Below are 19,561 nucleotides of genomic sequence, written 5' to 3' on the forward strand. Positions count from 1 at the left end.
AATTTGCATCTCAAAAAAAATCTACATTTCACCAAAATTATACAAGTTAACATGTAACTTAACTAACTCTAGGACCTTTAATAAAATAAATGTTTTTTTAATTAAATATATTCCCTTAATCTTTTTATCCTAACATGACCTTAAAAGGATAGGTTACCCCCTTTTTGCCTTTGCAAATTTTAGGAAATTTTCCTCTGAAGGTGTAGCATTCATAAGCAAGAGTTCTGAAAGTGACAATGATTTTATCGGGAATACAGAATTAGAAAATAATTCCAATAAAAATCCTCAGTTTAGTAAAGAACCACCTGACTTTGGGGGCTAAAACACTTAATGGAATTTTTCAGTGAGCATGTGAGGGAAGGGTTTGGCTTTACACAGAGATTGTTTAAATCTACTTACCATTGAGGCATCTTACAAACCCTAGACATTTCTCCAAAATGAAGTCACAGATCACAATGATATAAACAAATATGTCAAAGTGTAGAGCAAACACAGCTGTAAGAGCATCTTCCCTCTCTTCTTGCTAGCGTGACACACCAACAGACAGGCAATTCATGCAGCCCCATGCAGCAATTACTGACCCTTACAACAAATCCATATTCTAATTTGAGAAACCCTACTAAAAAGTCTAGTGTAGTGGGTTTTTTTGATGTTCCATTTTTGTACAGTATAATTGTGCTGTAGAAATTGATAAACTAATTTTGTCTGAAAGGTTTATTGACACTGAACTTCAATGTCCTACTTATTCAAGATCAGAATTAAAATTACACACTAGCTTTATATGAATAATCCAATATTGTAAAAATGACTGACAAGGAATGGATGCAAACAAATTGGAGAATAATTTCTTAGAGAAATATTTTCCTAAAAAACTTTCCTAAAATTATACCACAGTTTCCCCTTCTTCCCAAATAGCAGGTATGAGATTGGTCATCGGCAGCCAATAATTTAAATTTACATGAACTTTAGTAATTCAGAAAATTGTAAGTGCTATTTCCATAATCAACATTTGGTATAATAGACAGTATCCATATTGTTCTTTTCGGTATACTTACTGCAAGATACTAAATATATAAATCCTTAATTTTGCTTTTTATCCTTGGCTCTCTAAACTCTAGCTTACTAAATGGGAAATGTGCCCCAATCTAGAGAATTGCCATTGAGTATTTTTATAATTATATCTACTACTGTTTCTTATATCACCACTATAGAGAATAGGTCATCCCTCTTCAATTTATTTTCAATAAAATTCAACACTATATGTTCAAAATATTTATATTGTCTCTTACATCAGTGGTTTAATCTATATTCCATTAAACATTTAAATACCACTACAAATTATCCTTCATATTTCTCTTTTACCATATTTCTTCTTTGAAATGTCCCATCACCTATAAAAACAGTTAACTTTATGTCTTGTGACAGGAAAATCAGTGCTTGAGAAAAAAAATGGATGATCTTTTGAGAATTCATCTTATCGGTTGGTCCATTTCCAGTTAGAATGAAAAGGATATTGAAAATATTTCAGAAGACTTCTATAAGAGTAATCTTTTTTAAGAAGAATGATTCTAAGTATGGCATGTTTTTTTCTTATGAATGTAAATGTTAAATCTTGGAACATCTTTCAAACTTATTTTAAAACTTATCACATCACATATTTTTACTTTGATTGGTTTCCATAATAAACCATTCAACTCTCCCACAGTGAGAAATCTCTAAATATATTTATCTTTTGTTAGATAAATATATATTAATATATACTAAATATCTACTAATTGCATCCCCATTTTATTGAATGAAAAGTACATTTATTACACAAAAGTAATATGTTGAAAGTTTTGAACATATTTTTAATATGATGTTGTTAAGCCTCAAAGTGGTATAATATGTAAAGCTAAGTTTGAGCAAGGCTATATACACTACAGAGTAATTATACACAACTCCAACTTTTTCTTGAACTAGACTATGAATGTAGTTGTGTCTGCTAGAATTTTTGGCTAAAATACTCTTAGTAAGCAGACATCAGCCAAAATGTGAGAATAAGGACCTCCAAAAATTTGACCTTCCAGGAAAGCAATGGAAAAACTGGTAAAAAAAAAAGTGAGAATCTGTATTTCATAACTGGAAATTAACCAAACAATTGCAGAAACCAATTTAGTCAATAAAAATGGTTGAATCTGGCCATAGCTGGTTTTGCTCAGTGGTCAGAGCACTGGCCCGCAGACTGAAGGGCCCTGGGTTCGATTCTGGTCAAGGGCACGTGCCTCAGTTGCAGGCTCAATCCCTGGCCTTGGTGGGGGCACATATGGGAGGCAATCAATCGATGTCTCTCTCTCCCATCAATGTTTCTCTGTCTGTCACACTCCCTCCCTTCCACTCTTTTTAAGAAATCAGTGGAAAAAATATCCTCGGGTGAGGGTTAACAACAAAAATAATAATAAAAATTTCTCATCTTAGATTACTTTTCTTAGGCTATAACACACAAAAAATATTTCAAGAAATGATCTGGTATACAAACTTTGATTTAGATATTAATGATAAAGCCAATTTATTAATATGTTGCCATCATTTTACTATCACACACAGTAAATATCACAAAGAAAAACTTCAAAATATTTGAACTTTAAATTACAATGATAACTTGTTCTATTAAAGTTGATGCAATCTTACTCTCCTTCGAACTATGGAAATTGAAATAATTTTAATTTTTCTCTTTCAAGTATCACAGCTATCATCTTCTAACTTAATATTACTAACATTTCCAGAAATTAGAAAGTGATAAGATGAATAGAAGGCTCCTAGGAAGTCATCAGTATAAAAATAGCTGCTACTAATACAGTTAATTTGATGAGAGTGAGACAATACTACAGATGATGTGCAAAAAATAGATATAATATATGCATATATGTACATATGCTTTACATGCAGATTAGACAACAGTTTGTAGGCTTGGGGAATTCTTATTATATGCTTATATTTCGGCATAGCAAGCATTTCAGCATTTTGAAAGGTAATTGCATTTGTCACGTTATTCACAATTCAGTGAAGCATGCACATAAACATCTGTCCTATAAATTGAAAGCCTTGATTATTAAGACATTTTAGTAAATTTTCTTCTTCTAAGTACAAAAAACTAGAACTGAATCCTATAGTAAAATTTGTCAGGAAAGCAGGTCCTGCAAATTCTCATATATGCTTTTTTTAAATCCTCACCTGAGAGAGAAATACCGATGTGAAACATGGATTGGTGGCCTCCCGCACACGCCCTGACTGGGCCGGGGGATTGAGTCTGCAGTCGAGGTGCATGTCCTTGACCGGGATCGAATCTGAGACCCTTCAGCCTGAGGGCAGATGTTCCAACTACTGAACCAAACTGGCCAGGGATCTCCTACATGTTTTAACACAAAAACACAAAAGCACAGCTTTTAAGGATGTTTTGTTTACTAATGTATTATTCCTATTTTAACGAACGGATACTTAGGAATATCACTACAAACTTATTCAATTGTTCCTTAATTATATCCAATTTTAATTCTCTCCACTGATTCTAATCTTTGTTGTTTTTGTTCTTGGTTTTTTTTTTGGTGTGTGTGTGTTTTTTAATCCTCACCTGAGGACACGTCTAGAGAGAGAAAGGAAGGGAGGGGGGGAGGAAGAGAGAGGGAGAGCAAGAGAAACATCAGTGTGAGAGAGAAAGGTCCATCAGCTGCCTCCAGTATGTGCCCAGACATTTTTGGTCTAACTTATTTCACTTAGCATGATATTCTAAAATGCATCCATGCTGTCACAAATAGCAGTATTTCATATTTTCTTATGGCTGAGTAGTATTCTGTTGTATATATGTACCACATCTTCTTTAACCAATCACCTATCAAAGGACACTTCCACTGAGCCCATGTCTTGACCACGGTGAACAAATGCTGCAATGAGCACAGGAGTATCTCACTGTAGTCTTGATTTTCGTTTCCCTGATAATTGGTGAGTTAAGCATCTTTTCATGTACCTGCTGTCCATTTGTTTGTCTTCTTTGGAAAAATGTCTATTCAGATCCTTTGTCCGTTTCTAATTAGATTATTTTTTCGTTATTGAGTTGTACGAGTTCTTTATGTATTTTGGGTATTAGCGTCTTATCTGATACAGTTTACATATATTTTCTCCCATTTCATAGGTTGCATTTCATTTTGATTATTCATTCTGCTGTGCAGAAGCTTTTCAGTTTGATGTACAATAGCAACAAAAGTAATTCTTAGTAATAAATTTAACCAAGGAGATGAAAGATCTGTACACTGAAAACAAAAGATGAAAAAATTGAAGACGACATAAATGGAAAGTTATCCCATTCTAATAGATTGAAACATTTACTATAGTTAAAACTTCTATTATATCCAAAGCCATTTATAGATTTAATGCAATCCCTATAAAAATTCCAATGGCATTTTTCACAGAAATAGAAAAATAATTCTAAAATTTGCATGGAATCTCAAAAGACCCTGAACAGACAAAGTATAGGCATGCCTTGTTTCATTGTGCTTTGCTTTATTACACTTCAGTTGTTTTTTTTACAAATTGAAGGCAAGAATCTCCACCAGGATAAAAATGAACACATAGACCAATGGAACAGAATCCAAAGCCCAGAAAAAAACTTATGCGTGCGTGGTCAACTAATATTTCATGAGGGAGCCAAGAATACTCAATGGGAAAATGATAGTTTTTTTAATAAATAGTGCAGGGAAAATTGGATATGCATATGTAAAAGAATCAAATTTGACCACTATCTTATACCACTCACAAAAGTTAACTCTAAATAGATTAAAGACTTAAAATTTTAACACTGGAAACATAAAACTACTAGAAGAAAACAGAAGAAAAAAGCTACTTGACATGATCTTGGCAACAACTTTTTGGATATGACACTGAAAGCACAAGCAACTAAAACAAAAACAAACACATGGTACTACATTAAAATACAAGGTTTTTGATAGCTTTTCCACGTGATTTTAAATATATTACATTCGCTGCTCTCCAATGATTAATATATCACAAAGTGTGCATATATTACATTTCTATTTTTGCACTTCAGAAAATTGAAGCTCATAACTCCACCATGCATACAGGATTGATAACACAGATATTCAGATCCCTCTGGTGATTGTTAGATGTTATTATTGACTGTAGCAAAAAATACTTTCAGCACCAGGAGTTAACTCTAACGACATAAAAAGCAGACGCATTCTACTAGGAAAGAGTTCCTATTAATAGCGGTGACCATAGAAAAGGCATTACAGATAGCCATGCTCTCCTACCCCACCAGGGAAGTGTTGTAAGTGTAAAGATGACATGCCCCTCTTCTTTTATTAACTGAAATTAAATTACTTACATTGCCTCTGACTCCTGCCCTTCCTTATAATTACTGCTTTCCCTTGGTCTATAGTTCCCCCGACATTAGAATGTGTGCACTCACTAATAAAACCCTAATCTGATATCCGATGTCATCTCAGCATGACAACTCTCTAATCCACTATCATTTTGGTAAAGATTGAAAAGAGGTATTATGAGGGTCTTGAGGGCAAAACAAAGAAGTATACATCAACTTAGAGATATTTTCTAACATATCCTTATATGTATATTTAGCAATTGATCATGTTATATTTAGCATGAATTTACATCCAAATATATCATGGAATCCACTCCACCAAAAAAATTCAGTTGCAAATAGTGTGATCAAGGAAAACTCAAATACTACCTCAAAACCTTCTGTAAGTTAGGTGAATTATAAATTGTGAACACAACCCACCTACCTATATTTTAATATTTCTTTTGTACATAAGTGAATGTTTGACTTGGCCATTAAATTTAGAGATTACAGTGGTAGATTTTTTTCTGTATTTTAATCGTATGAAAGATGACTCGAACAATCAGAGAAACAGGCAGCTAGGTAAAAATAAAATACTGGAATTTTGAGGAATTAATCATTTCACTGAGATTGATTTTTCTTCTGACCATGACCCAACTGACATGACCAGCTGTCATAGAAAACAAAAAGGAGAGGTGTGTTCGTAAGGTTTGGCACATATTCATGTAGATAATTGTTTAGATCAAAGGATTAATTGTCTTTTTAACAACCAGCTGCTATTGACTTGCCAGTCATTTTTTGACATAGATTCTCTACCTCTCCATTGATTTCAAATGTTTAAACTGAAATATATTTTTCTTTCTCATAGTGCAATTTCCAAAATTAGAAGATTATGTTTTAAGAATATTTAGACCCAAAACATAATCAAGACATCTTCCATACTCAACCTGAATTTTTCATTCAAGTTATCTCCTCTACTTTCCTGATGCTAAAATTAACGTCAGTAACTTTTCCCAGGAGAAGTGTGTATGTATGTTTGTGAGTGTTTTGTAGAGAGCAAAGTCACTTTATAGTTTAAAGTTATATACATACTGTCTGAAAACACAGAAACAAGCATGATATAATACTGACAATAAAATCAATTACTGTAAACCAAGATAGAAAAAGAAATATAGGGAACCTGGCCCTTTTTTTCCTCAATTAACATTCATACCACATTCCTTCAACACAGAACTCCAAACTGTCTAACCCATAATAGCTCTTAGCATACTTTTTATGTTTTAAAAAAATGGGAGTTGATCGATTATATGTCCTCGTTTTAGAATTGAAAAAAATAAAAGTATGTGTTCTTTCAGGTTTCTTAAAATTTAATAAAAGCCAAAACTTAATATCTCTACAGAATATAATACGAGCCAAGTAGTATGTTGGGCAAATATTAAGCAGTTTGCCTTCTTTCCTTATATTTCCTGACAAATCTTACTGTCACAATTATTGTAAACTAGGAAACATTAACTGTCTTGTCAAGATCACAGAGCTTTACATTGGCAAAGCCAGGATTAAGCTTTGTCTTCAAAATTCTTTATGTGATGAAAACCAGAAATAAACCAAGGAACAAACAAAGCATTCTTGCAAAGCAATCCTATATATAATCAGTTTCTCCATGGTAGAAAAAGTAAATTCTGTTGACCTCAGTCAAGTAGACTTGGAATACTTTTTACAAGTTTGTCTCTGGGTCAGCCAATCAAGTTTTGAATCTCAAATTCATTGGTTTAAACCAAGTGACCTTGGGCAAGCTATTTAACTTCACCTTAAAAATAATAAAATCAGAGGTCAGCGAAATTATATGTAATTGGTCATATTAGAAGTTAAAACTCAACAGGCTTTGATTTCCAATGCAATGATATTTATTGACTTATGTCGCTTAAACAGAATGAGTTTAATATTGTTTCTCCTATTGAAAGTTAAACTCTTAAAAGGGGGGGGGGGACTTGCTTTTTAATGGCTATAGAAAGCTATCTTCTTGGTTCGAAATTTGGACGCAGATATTAAAATATAAAATTGAAGATATTGGTAGAGGTCATATTAAAAAATGCTAAGGTGTAAATTAAGGCAGTAGCAGGCATTATGGCAAGAATGAAATTAATCAATTGATAACAAAGATATATAATAAGATTTATAGGATTTAGTTTCACATTAAGTTTGGTGCATAAAGGAAATTGAGCAATCAAAATAGTTTTCTATGCATCTAGTTTATAGAAATGAAAAATACTTGTAGATCCAAAACAACCTGAATATTTGAGAAATTAATAAGAAGTCAAAGCCAAAATATACAAGCTATATAACTGTATTAAAAGAGTAGTGCCTTAATATTTTAGAGAAGATATCAAAATTTTGAGGAGATATTGCCTCTGATGTGCCCATCAACAAATATTATAACATAGAAATTAAAATTAAATTGTTTAGTATATAGTTAATTCTTAGTTACCTGCTCCACAAAGGAGCTCCAATCAATAGATTTATTTTTATTTAACTTTGTCCATGCTATTTACATTCCTTGCCCTGATTGTAAGGTCCTAGAAGGCAATGCTCTTGGGGTACTATATTTTTAATGCCAAAACATCTTGGTTAGGGTCATTCTTATTTTTACTTTGAATTAAATACTGGGGTGGGAAAAATTAGGTTTACAGTTGTGAGTATACAAACACAGAGTTTATTCTTGTATTACTTTTATTAATTATTGTATTATTTTCCATATGAAAAACTGTAAATCTACTTTGCCCACCCCTGTATGTTTGACTAAGCCACTGAAATAGCTGCCCCAAAACAGATTCAATAAAAGCTTTCTATTCAGTTTGCTATACTTAAGATAAATAACATTTACAAAATATCATAGCCACTCTCATGGTAAGCAGTAAGTAGCTTTTCATTTCTCTCCAGGTAAAGTAAAAACTCTTTAGCTGGCATACGTACATCAGTCATATTAAACTATTAATTCCAGAAAACGTAATTTTTCTGTCAAGTCTTTTGTACAGGCATCTTTCTACACCAATAATTAAAAAAAATTTCTTCCCTTAAAATTTGGTTAAGATAGTACCTTTCTGCTTGCCTGTTCTTAAGATGCACACACACATTCACGCACGCCAATCTGAATTAGCTCCCCTCCTATGTGCTTACACACCTCCCATTGTTTGTTGTCTATTATCACGAGAGGCTGTGAGGACAACAACTATGTTTGTACTTATTACACACTCCAATCCCTGCCATGTAAAACTCTATCAAATAAACATTAATCAATTTCACTCCATTTCTAAAACCTAAAGGTTGTGAGATAATACAATACTTCTATTGATTTTCAGTCTTTTCATATATCTCCAAAAACAGAACAACTACATAACAGGCCAAAAACTTTAATACAACATATAAAACAAACCTCAGTGATAAGGTTTGCACTTGAATCTTCAAAACTCAAATAGGTGGAGAAGAAAACAAAACACACACACAACCTGTATGGTAGTAGCAACAGTGTGAAAGGAACAGAAAAAGTAAAGAAAGTTCTGGAAGTCCTGGGAGTTGAAAAACATCTAATTGCCCATGGGTAAACACAAATGGCCAACCTGAATACTGCAGAAAAAAGTAGGAGCACATGAGTGATCTACAATTAAATTGTAGCTATACTTGAAAGAATGTTGGCCTGATTGAATAAAACTGCCTGGGATCTATAAGCTCATGACACTAGCCAAGGAAATCTTCTCCGTTAGACAAAACTTCAAACTGAGAAAACACTTTTGGGTGTTAATTTAAGCAGAGCAGGACTGAAAAATAAGAACAAAGGAAAAATGTTTGAGCTAAAAGAGAAAGTGAGAACTAGCAGATCTCAGAAACTATGAAGCAGTTTAGGAGCCACTCTGACTTACTCTCTCCTTTCTGGGGTGCAGGAAAAGTCATGTTTCTTAACCATGAGCACAGAGAAAAAAAATAGTACCACATCTTAAAGTTATTGTAGGGGGAATAAAAGAGCAGAAGAATATTCCCCATTGAAAATAAACTCTAAAAGATATTCTCACAAAGCTGAAGAGAATGTAAACAAATCTTTCTAAAGAAACCAAAATGAATCAATACAAGGAGAGATACTATGAAAGAAGAAACTAAGAAATGTTTTTTAAGAAACTCGAAATTGAGGCAATTAAAGAAGACTCGAAAAGAGCGTTGACTGAATTCAGAGCCGTATCTTGAACCATTGTTAGGTTACTATTATTATTTCCTTCTAGTTTTTGTTGTTCTGATATGACTATTTTCCCATTTCCATTTGTTTGCTTTCAGTGTCATATTCCACTGTGGGATAAGGTATTCCAATTTTAAAATGACTCAAGGTGGGTACCTCCAGAAATAATCATGCCTCTTATTCAGTCTCTTCTCTTACTTAAATCCCCTTTCCTTTGTATAGTAGAGCCCTAGCATATTTTCATATGGGTTGTTCCTTACAACATACTTTCTGAGGTCCTAGTCTATGTTGCCAAATTTATTTGGATTACCTTCTTTACATTGCCTTTGTTTGGCTGATGTCCACTTATCATATAAAAGTCACTTGTCACTGTCTCAGAAAAAAATTTCCCAGCCGACCTATATTATTGAAGCAGCCCAGTCTACCTCTATACTGAGTCTGTCTCATGTTTCAAAACTTGTGTGATTTTTTTTCAGATCTGACCACGGGCAACCAACCACAAAGGCTTTATTTGTCACATCTCATGAGGAAAAGTTGCCCTCCCCATGTCAAACATGCTACACAGACAATGCATTGTGATTTCTGAAGTTAGTTGCAGTTAAGGACTCAGACACCCCCTGACCCACCATGTTCTTCAGATATTTGCATTCCTAGCCTGGCGACCTTCATTCTCAGATCTCCTTACTGAAGGCATTGGACAGAGGTCTTACTCAGGTACCACTACTCAGGACTCCTTGTTGGAGGGTTTGAGTGGGGGGGGGGGGCAGGAGGCAGAGGAAAGCTTGAAGACACTTTTGCCTGCTCTGACTCAGTACCTAGTACTTTTCTACTCATTGATTACCCAAAAATCCCTCCAAATTATCCCCTATACTCTTGCATATTTCACTACCTTGTTTTCAACTCCCCTGCCCAATATCTTTACAATCACTTCTGCAGCTTCCATTTCTGCTTCACTAAAATGATGCAAGGAGCTTGGCCCTCTGTGAATCTGACTATCTGCGTAAGCTGCACTGTCTCATACAGAAATGATCATCACAGCACACACCGAGTGCAAATGTAGACCCGATTTATGTTAAATATTTTAGTTACAAATTAAACCTTCATGTGTTTCCATGAAGTGCCAGGCATCTTCTTCCCAATAATTTCATTGAGAATGAGAAGATAAAAAAATTTAAGATACCATAAATACTGTAATTGCTAAGGTCAGCCCTGCCACCTAATATGAATGTTCTAGATCAGGGGTGGGGAACCTTTTTTCTTCCTAGGGCCATTTGGATATTTATAACATCATTCCCAGGCCATACAAAATTATCAACTTAAAAATTAGCTATGAAAAAAGCTCCTAGATTTATTGAATTTTGAGTCCCACCTGTGGTTGCCTTGGCAGGGCCAGCCTTCAGACAGGAATTATACTCTAGGCTCAACAGAGTCTCCAGTTAGCAGATTAGCAGATTCACCCAGAAGATCTTGGGACTTGTCAATCTCCATAACTGAGTGAGTCAGCTCCTTTATTTATATTGATACACACACACACACACACACATACACACACGCAGCCCTTATTGGCTTTGTTTCTCTAAAGAACTCTAACACATACAGCATAACCTTTAACTGTCTGAAGAGTTTCTAAATTATAGTTGGTGATGTTCTGTTCTGAGCAAATTCTCATATACACACACATATAATTGGGTCAGTCTTAATTGCTGTAAAATTCAAATCACTTTTTAAGTATGCATTTTAAAATTTTAATTATTTTTTCCACAAAGGATGCTGATGAAAAACATGAAGTAGAATGTATGAAAGGAGACAAAGCCAATATAGACGAGAGGTTTGGGTTTGGAACCAATTATGCAAAATAATTTTCATTGCCGGAGACCAGTTGATCAAAAACCCTATAATTAGATGAAGTATAAGGCACCAGAAGAGTCTATTATATGTAAATTTAATGTTAGAGCATTAACATGAATATAATTATTATCATTATCATGTCACAAATACTCTGGATATCTAACAACAGAATTACACATGGTCCTTCAACATAATGCTTGTGCCCTAAAGTAGAAACAGCTGTCTGCCACCAACCCCGAACGGAAAAGGATTTGGGAATAGTGGAAGCACCACACAGCAAAATAGAGTCGACCGTAAAACACTTATTGGCTCTGTTCTCAGAGAATTCCAGTCTTCTTGCTTGATTAGAAAGTTAAGTCTTAAATTTTTGAACTAAAGGAAGAGTTGACCAGAGAACTTTTGTACATAGCTTGTGCTCTAAATGCTAGAAACAGAAATTATCTTTTTCAAAGTAGACTGGGAATTTTTCTTATTTTTGGCCAGTAATTGAGACTGGATTTAATATTTGAGGATTTGATGAAGAACTTTTTTGCTCTCAGATTCAGTAATGACCTAATAGCTCTCTGTTGGGATTAGCAGACATTTGGTCCTGTCCAAAATGTCCACAGAAACATTAGTTCCTTGCCAGAAGGCCATTACCAGCTAGGCTACCAAAGCAAGAAGGGTTATAATTGGCAATACAGCTGCAACACAATTATTGGACCAATAAAACATGATTGCATTTTTTATGTATTAATCACATAAATCAAAAGTATAAATAAATGTTATGGGCTATTTGAACCAAGGGATGTTTTCTAAGTGTGGATCTTTGACAGGACCAAATATCATGGACCATTTGTAATAAGCCAAATATGCTTGTGGATGTTTTGAACAGAACAAAATTTCAAGGACTTTTGGTATGGACCAAATGTCTCCATGGATGTTTTGAACAGAGAAAAATGCCTACAAGGAATCTTGGCTACTGCAGTTGATGGTAATATCATTTAAATCAAATTATTTTCATTTATTTCATACAAAGTTCCATCTTATCCTACACATGAAGGTCAATTTCTTTACTCTCAATATTATAATAAGTACTAAATGTATGTCTACACTAATTTGGAATGTTATTGACAACATCCCTTATCCTTTTTGTTTACCACAACATTAATCATTCTTGAAGATCAACTGAAATTTCACCATTTCTAAGAAAGTTTCCTTAAAACTACACTTTATGGTATTTCTCTCCTCTAAATTCTGATAATATTAATAATCATAGTTACATTTTTAAAAACAGAACTGTAATGGGACAGAGAATAGAGGTATAATTGATTTTAAAGCCCTGTGTATTTTTAAGAGCAATAAAGAAACTAAGCTGAAATACAATAGTCTTAGAGGGCTGAAAATACTGAATATTTTTAACAGACTAGACAACATGTCTCAAACTGACCAGAGAATTTGTTGCAAACATTCCATTCTAATGAATCAAAATGTAATTTGTCAGATTAAACACTCAAATATGTCCTCCAGTAAAGACACCTGTTTGTATCAGCTATTAATTCCATCATACCATCTATTGCTTCATAACAATCAAAAACACAGTGGCTTAAAACAATAACATTTTATTTACTTTTTCAGCAGTCTAGGCTGAGTTCAGCTAAATGGTTGCCCTGGTTCATTTTTAAAGGTCTCTCATTGGCCTGTAGTCCTCTGGAGGCTCACATAAGGCCAAAAAATCCAAAAAGACTTCCATCAGATGCCTAGCATCTCAATGCTAGATATGGACCTAGCCACTCTCTGTCCATAAAGTCTCTCCAGCAGGGTATGCACGGTACTTCAGTATTAGAAGAGAGTTAGCAGATGCCACAGGCCTTTATGATCTAAGCCCAGATCTGAAATAGTTTCAATTTCAGATCTATTGGTCTTAATGCAGGGTATTTCTAGATACAAGGGTAGGGATTAGATGCAATATATATGGGGAAAATTTTTGACAGTCACTTTTGGAAATTATCTAATGCACCATTTAATTTGTGTTTATTTTCTTTTTTAAAATTTTATTTTTATTTTTAAATGTATCTTTATTGATTTCAGAGAGAGGAAAGGAGAGGGAGAGAGAGAGAAACATCAATGATGAACGAGTCACTGATCTAGGCCGCAACCCGGGCATGTGCCCTGACCGGGAATCGAACTCCGATCACCTGGATCCTAGGTCAACGCTCAACCGCTGAGCCACGCCCGGCCGGGCAATTTGTGCTTATTTTCAAACTATTTGACTACAAAACTTGCCAGTAAAAGATTACTTTTTCAAAAAATAATCAATCATTTAGTATTGATGTAATCACACAATCTCATATTTTTCTTGAAAAAATGCACAATTATCAAAGATGTTTATTGGGTTTAAATAAGATACCTTATATTTGTAAAAGTGACTGTATGATTTACCTTCAAAAATAATTCAATTTAGAGACTAGTAGTACAGCCTGAAAACAAATGTTAGCTACTTATTTTTAAAGATTCAAAGCCTCAACATAAGAGATACCATGAGATTAATGTTGACAACTATTGATGTTTTCATGGCAATAGATATTAATCTACATAATTTCCTTCACGTTACAAAAATATTAGTACTGACTGCCTGCCTGCCTGCCTTCTGTAATGGAATAGATAAGACTTCCAAGAAAGACTATGTTGCTTATGAAAATCCCATCATATTTCTTATATGTAATAATTACCTTGGGGGAAAGTTTTTATTGCTACCTATTGCAAAAGCAACTTTCCTCTCTTTTTATAATGCTGAAATTCTGTATTAAATATGTAACATACATTATTGTAATTAAACCCTTCCCTTTTTCACAACACAAAATAATCTTCAATAGCACTGAAAACACTGAAATGGGCCAACCATAAATAAAAGGAAAGACTGTAGTTAAGCCTTCCACATCATAAAAGAAAAATATGAGCAGACTTTTACTGAATAGGAAGATCTCAGCTCTGGGGAATTTCAACATTAGAAGATCAGAGAAGTGAGGAGTAAAGAAGACAAGAAGAGTAGTTAGTGACATTGGAGAAAAAAAGAAAGGAAGTGTAGGGTGCTTAAAGCCAAAAGAAGAAAGTGTTTTTAGGAGGAATGAAGGAGTGCTGCCAAATAACGCCAAATGATCAAATTTAATGAGAACTGAAAATTGACCACTGCATTTACCAATTCAGTGGGTACTGTTGACTAGAATAAGAGCAATTTTTAATAACATATAGACAGAACCCTGACTGGAGTGCGTTCACGAAAAAAAAAAAATAAACTTGTTACTTGGAGTTGAATGAAGGCCCAATAAATGTTTTACTGAATAAATGAATATATATGAGAAAGAAAAAATTAGAAAGAAATTGACCTAGAACTGTTTTTGAACAATGTTCAAGACAAGAGTATTAAATGCAAAATTAGAGTAGCATCAAGGAAAACAGAATGGAAAGATAAAATATGAGATACAATGGAATTAAAACTGACAAAAATATATAATTGGTTGAACATCAGAAGCAGGTAACAGATAACTAAGATTTTTGTACCAAGAGGACTATGAGGTTGGCTGTAAAAGCAGAGAAATAAAATACAAAATTTTAGACATACTGAATAAAAGTAATAACAAAGAGAAGATGTGAGCAGAAAGTGGAAAATTTATACTGTACCTTTAAAATGGTATAAACTAGCCGGGTTGGAGTGGCTCAGTTGGTTGGAGTGTCCTGTGCACTGAAAGGTTGCCATTTGGATTCTTGGTCAGGAAACATATCTGGGTTTTGGGTTCGACTCCCAGTCGGGGCACCTACAGAAGGTAACCAGTAGATGTTTCTCTCTCATATCAATGTTTCTCTCTCTGTCTGTCTCTTTCTCTCCCCTCTGCTCCCTTCCTTCCTCTCTCTAAGCATGTCCTTGGGTGAGAATTAAGAAAAAATGGCATAAACTAGGTGTCTGCAAATGGGCCCCACATGCCCAATCTGGGCTGGTGGCCATGTTTGTAAATAAAGTTTTATATAAACTCAGACACATTCACTTATGTATTGTCTATGGCTGCTTTCACACAGAGACACAGATTTGTATAGTGTGACAGAGACCATATGGTACAAAAAGCTTAAAATTTTACTATCTGTATATACCCTTGTGTAATCTAATTGTGTCATGAATAGAGCAAAATATGACTGCTAGTATAGTTAATAATTTAACAAAAATGATATTAATCACAAAAAACTAACGTGTACGATGAAAATGATTGATTTATTTTCCAGTGGTCCAAAGGCTCAGTTCAAATATGCTAATCCTGGCACCTTTCAATTCTAAATAAAAATTCCAAAACCATTTGAAAACAGACTATTGATATTTCAAATAAAATGCCACATCTGATACTGAAAGATGGAATACATCAATTAATAAATAATTAACTATTCAAAGTTTAGTTCATAGTGAAATATTGTTTGGATGATATAAATTTTCAGTGTATTCTTCTCTATATATTTAATGAAAATGAACATTTGCTTATATTTAGATTTGAAAGGAAATAGTAATTTTTAAAATTTTATCAAGCAAACCAAAGCATTACTTTGAATTTTGATTTTAGATTAACACAAGAAAATAATGTAACTTGACATCAATGATTTTAGACATTTAGGAATTTAGCATTTTAAGGCTTTAATTAACTTTGGAACTTGAGAATTGCAGAACTACTACAAACTTCTGTTTATCTCTAAAAGATCTGAAAAATCAGAATAATTTTGAATGGGTACAAATGATATTTCAAATTTTCTTTAGCAGAGAGGAAAGCTAGTTGTTTCAAACACAGCACTAAAATGTTATAATTAGGTTGTCTTTATGATAGAAATTAAGATGATATATAGAGAGAATCTTTAAAATTTAAGACTACATGATATACCTATAATGACAAATAATCTCGACACATTCAATGAAAATTATTCTAGACATTCATTGAAACATTTTACCATCTCCATAAAAGTTTGAAAACCTTTACAAATATTTAGAACATATATTTCTGCTATCTCATCGTTAATGACGTCAGCAAAAATTCCCTAAAATGTATAAAAACCCCCAAAACCTTTATTCATGTGAATAGCTGAAACTGGGGAGAGGCAGCCTCAGGTGAAAAATCAAAATTGTGGTTCACTGAGACAAAGGAGAAACCATCTTTTATTGAGAAAGTTCCAGCCCAGGTTCCCATGTAGATCCATTTATGCAAATGAGTTTGAGTCTGACCAGTTTGGAACGTTAGATAAAGATGCAAAGGAGGGGTACAATTTGTGCAGGTCTGACTGGTCAGGCAGGTCAGTCTGGTGGTTGAGTGGCAGTGTGGTGCTGACAGGACAAGGGACTTCCCTGCAGTCCTTGACTCAGGCAGTGGAAGCAGACAGGAATAGTGCAGGGTGGAGAAAACTCGGTCCGTGGCCAAGAGACCTGTGTCAGCAAACAGCCCCTAGACTCCAGTGTGGAATTCAGGCCCAGTTAATCACAGAAGGCCAATCCATCCTGATCAATCCCTTCTCAGGATTCACAATGACTCATAAGCAAATACACAGCTATATCATATGACTATTTTCCACTAGTAAGTTGCCAAAGGTTATTTATGTAAGCAATTACTGAAATATATAAGACAATAATTTCCCTATTCAATGATTTTTTTACACATGTGTATTTCTTGTATTTATTGAACAAAGAGTATTTGTTTTATTTAGGCGAGAACCTTATTCAGAATGACATTGTTCAAACTGGAAAGAAAAAGTACAATTAAAACAGAAAATAAGAATGAAACCAAAACAAAAGATTAATTTTGAAGCAAGAATTTATCACTGTTAAGCCTTGGGAGATAAGACATTTAATTAGAACCCTCACAACAAAGGCAGAGTGAATAAAAGCTTCCAAGGCCTGTGCTAAAGTATACTGTGTTAGCATTTACAAAACCTTTGACTGCAAAATATTTGGCATAATTGGTAATGTCTGTTGACTGTAAAGAGTTAACTTTCTATAATATGTGCGTGAGTAAGGTGGACAAAGTATTTCAAAGATGTATTTGTAATTTCATAAAAGTTCGTTAGAGAAAAATTTAAATTTCTTAAAAGTCTTTTAGAGAAAAAGATGAGAAGCTTCACTTTAGTAGAAATTGCATTGGTCCACAATCCTTAGAAACTGACTCAAAAAAAAAAAAAAAAAGAAGAGTTTCTAAACCATTCAGACACACCCTATTAGCTAGAGAAATTCCTGATGCTGTGTAAAGATGTAGCCCTGAGTCTTGAGAAATTCCTCAGTATACTGCAAAAAACTATTCTGGGCTTTATACTTTACTTTTTAAGGACTTTTTTACTGTATCATAGACCCTCTATCTAAAGTTCTGTTCATAGAATACTGTATTGGATGACATACTTTTAGTGTACTCTTCTCTATATGTTTAATAAGAACAAACATTTAGTTATTAGAATAATATTTTAGATTTGAAGGAAAATGGCTGTTTTTAATTTATCAAGTAAGCCAAAGTATTACTTTTGAATTTTGATTTTACATCAACACAATAATGAATGTAACTTGACATCAATGATGTTAGATGTTTAAATATTAATTTTTATTCTGATTGATGAACTGTGTCATTTATTGTGGACTTCTTTCTACTTTGTTCTGTAGTAGCTTTAAATGTCTCATTAAAGTGAGTTTTATTTAGCACTCAGTTTGAAAGTTCTCTGGCATTCTGATTTATAATGCATATTTCTTCTTCTACACACTTTAGACACATACCAGTGCAACAAACCTGGGGCTTCCTAAGGGAAACATTTCTCTCAGGTTTCAGCAAAACTAATCTGTTCCTGAATAGGTTTGTTGCATTGGATGCCTAAAATCATTATTTTTACCACAACCTTAATAAATATTCTTGATATACATTTCTACCTCCACATTGCATCTGTTAAAAACACTCACACTTCTTTTTCTTTTCAGTATTGTATATCTGAGTCATCTCAAGATTAACTCTATTAACTCTTTTTCTCCTAATAAAATTCCAGTGCAGGGTTTTAAGACATTTTCCTTCTGCTGATAAAGGAATACATGCACAAGAGCCAAAAATGTGTCCTCTTAATTTACATCTATACAAAAGGCACCCGGAATACTGAATAAAACGCCCTTGCATATATAATTTATTAAAAAGAAATATCATAAGACATTGAGATTTCACTGATTGTTACAATGTGTTAGTTTGTTCCCCTTCTGTCAAACCTGAGTGGTGGCCCTGCCCTCTGGATCTAATGACCTAACCCTGCCTTTGGTAACCAAAGAGAAGCCAGCCTCTGACCCACCTTTGGGGCCATTCTTCCCTTTTCTTGAAGGAAAGCACATATTCATGAACAGCTCTCGGGGTCCATTTCATGGCTCTAGAAACTCAGAAGTCCAACAGCCTTCCTTCCCTTCATCCTTTCACTGTCCCTTTCAGTCCAAGCTGGCGGTGTTTCTGCTGAGATGGCTGATATAAGCCCACAGGTCAATGCCTCATCTCTTCAGCAAACAGTTATCAGGATACACTCTGGGCATTCTCTCCAGAACATGCTTTCTCAGTTTTTGCTATATGAACAGGCTAAGAATTTTCCAAATTTTCAAGTTCCTTTTTGCTTAACAATTTATTCTTTATCTCTTTCCTCTTACCTTTAACTATAAGCAGCAAGGAAAAAATCAGTTCATCACTTATAAGTTCTACTTTCCACCAGTCAAGTTCTCTGCAACTTTATAGCAAAGATCACCTTCCATCCAGTTTCCAATAACATTTCTCATTTATGTCTGAGACCTTACCAGATGCACCTCAGACATTCATACTTCTAGTAACAATTTCTTCAAGGCAAAATAAGCTTTTTTTCTGTAATGTACCTCAGAACTCTTCTAGCCTCTACCCATTACCCAATTCCAAAACTACTTTCACATTTTTTTGGTTTCTGTTGCTAGGGCCCAGGTAACAAAGTACCATAAACTGGGCAGCTTAAACAACAGAAACGTATTGTCTGACAGTTCTGGAGACTTGAAGTCCAAAATGAAGGTGCCATACTGCCTACGAGGGCAAGACAGAAGGATCAGATCTAGTCCTCCCTCCCAGCTTCTGGTAACTTCTTGGCTTGTGGCATTATAACTACGA

At 34.1% G+C, this 19,561-nt stretch overlaps 1 long non-coding RNA gene across 6 annotated transcripts in view; it reads right to left on the reverse strand.

Moving 5' to 3' along the window:
- Positions 1-15,230, reverse strand: part of LOC148093675 (uncharacterized) — a 260,196-nt gene extending 244,966 nt beyond the window's left edge. For 5 of the 6 annotated variants that reach the window (XR_015714039.1, XR_015714037.1, XR_015714036.1 and 2 more), the window contains exon 1: positions 3,214-3,564. This is a non-coding gene — a long non-coding RNA (uncharacterized LOC148093675). Of the gene's footprint in view, positions 1-3,213; positions 3,565-15,083 lie in introns of those variants that run through there. The other variant, XR_015714033.1, reaches the window with a different exon arrangement.
- Between the last annotated feature and the right edge of the window lie 4,331 nt (positions 15,231-19,561).

Source organism: Miniopterus natalensis, chromosome 2, assembly GCF_054644295.1.
Source record: "Miniopterus natalensis isolate mMinNat1 chromosome 2, mMinNat1.hap1, whole genome shotgun sequence".
Classification (NCBI taxonomy): Eukaryota; Metazoa; Chordata; class Mammalia; order Chiroptera; family Miniopteridae; genus Miniopterus; species Miniopterus natalensis.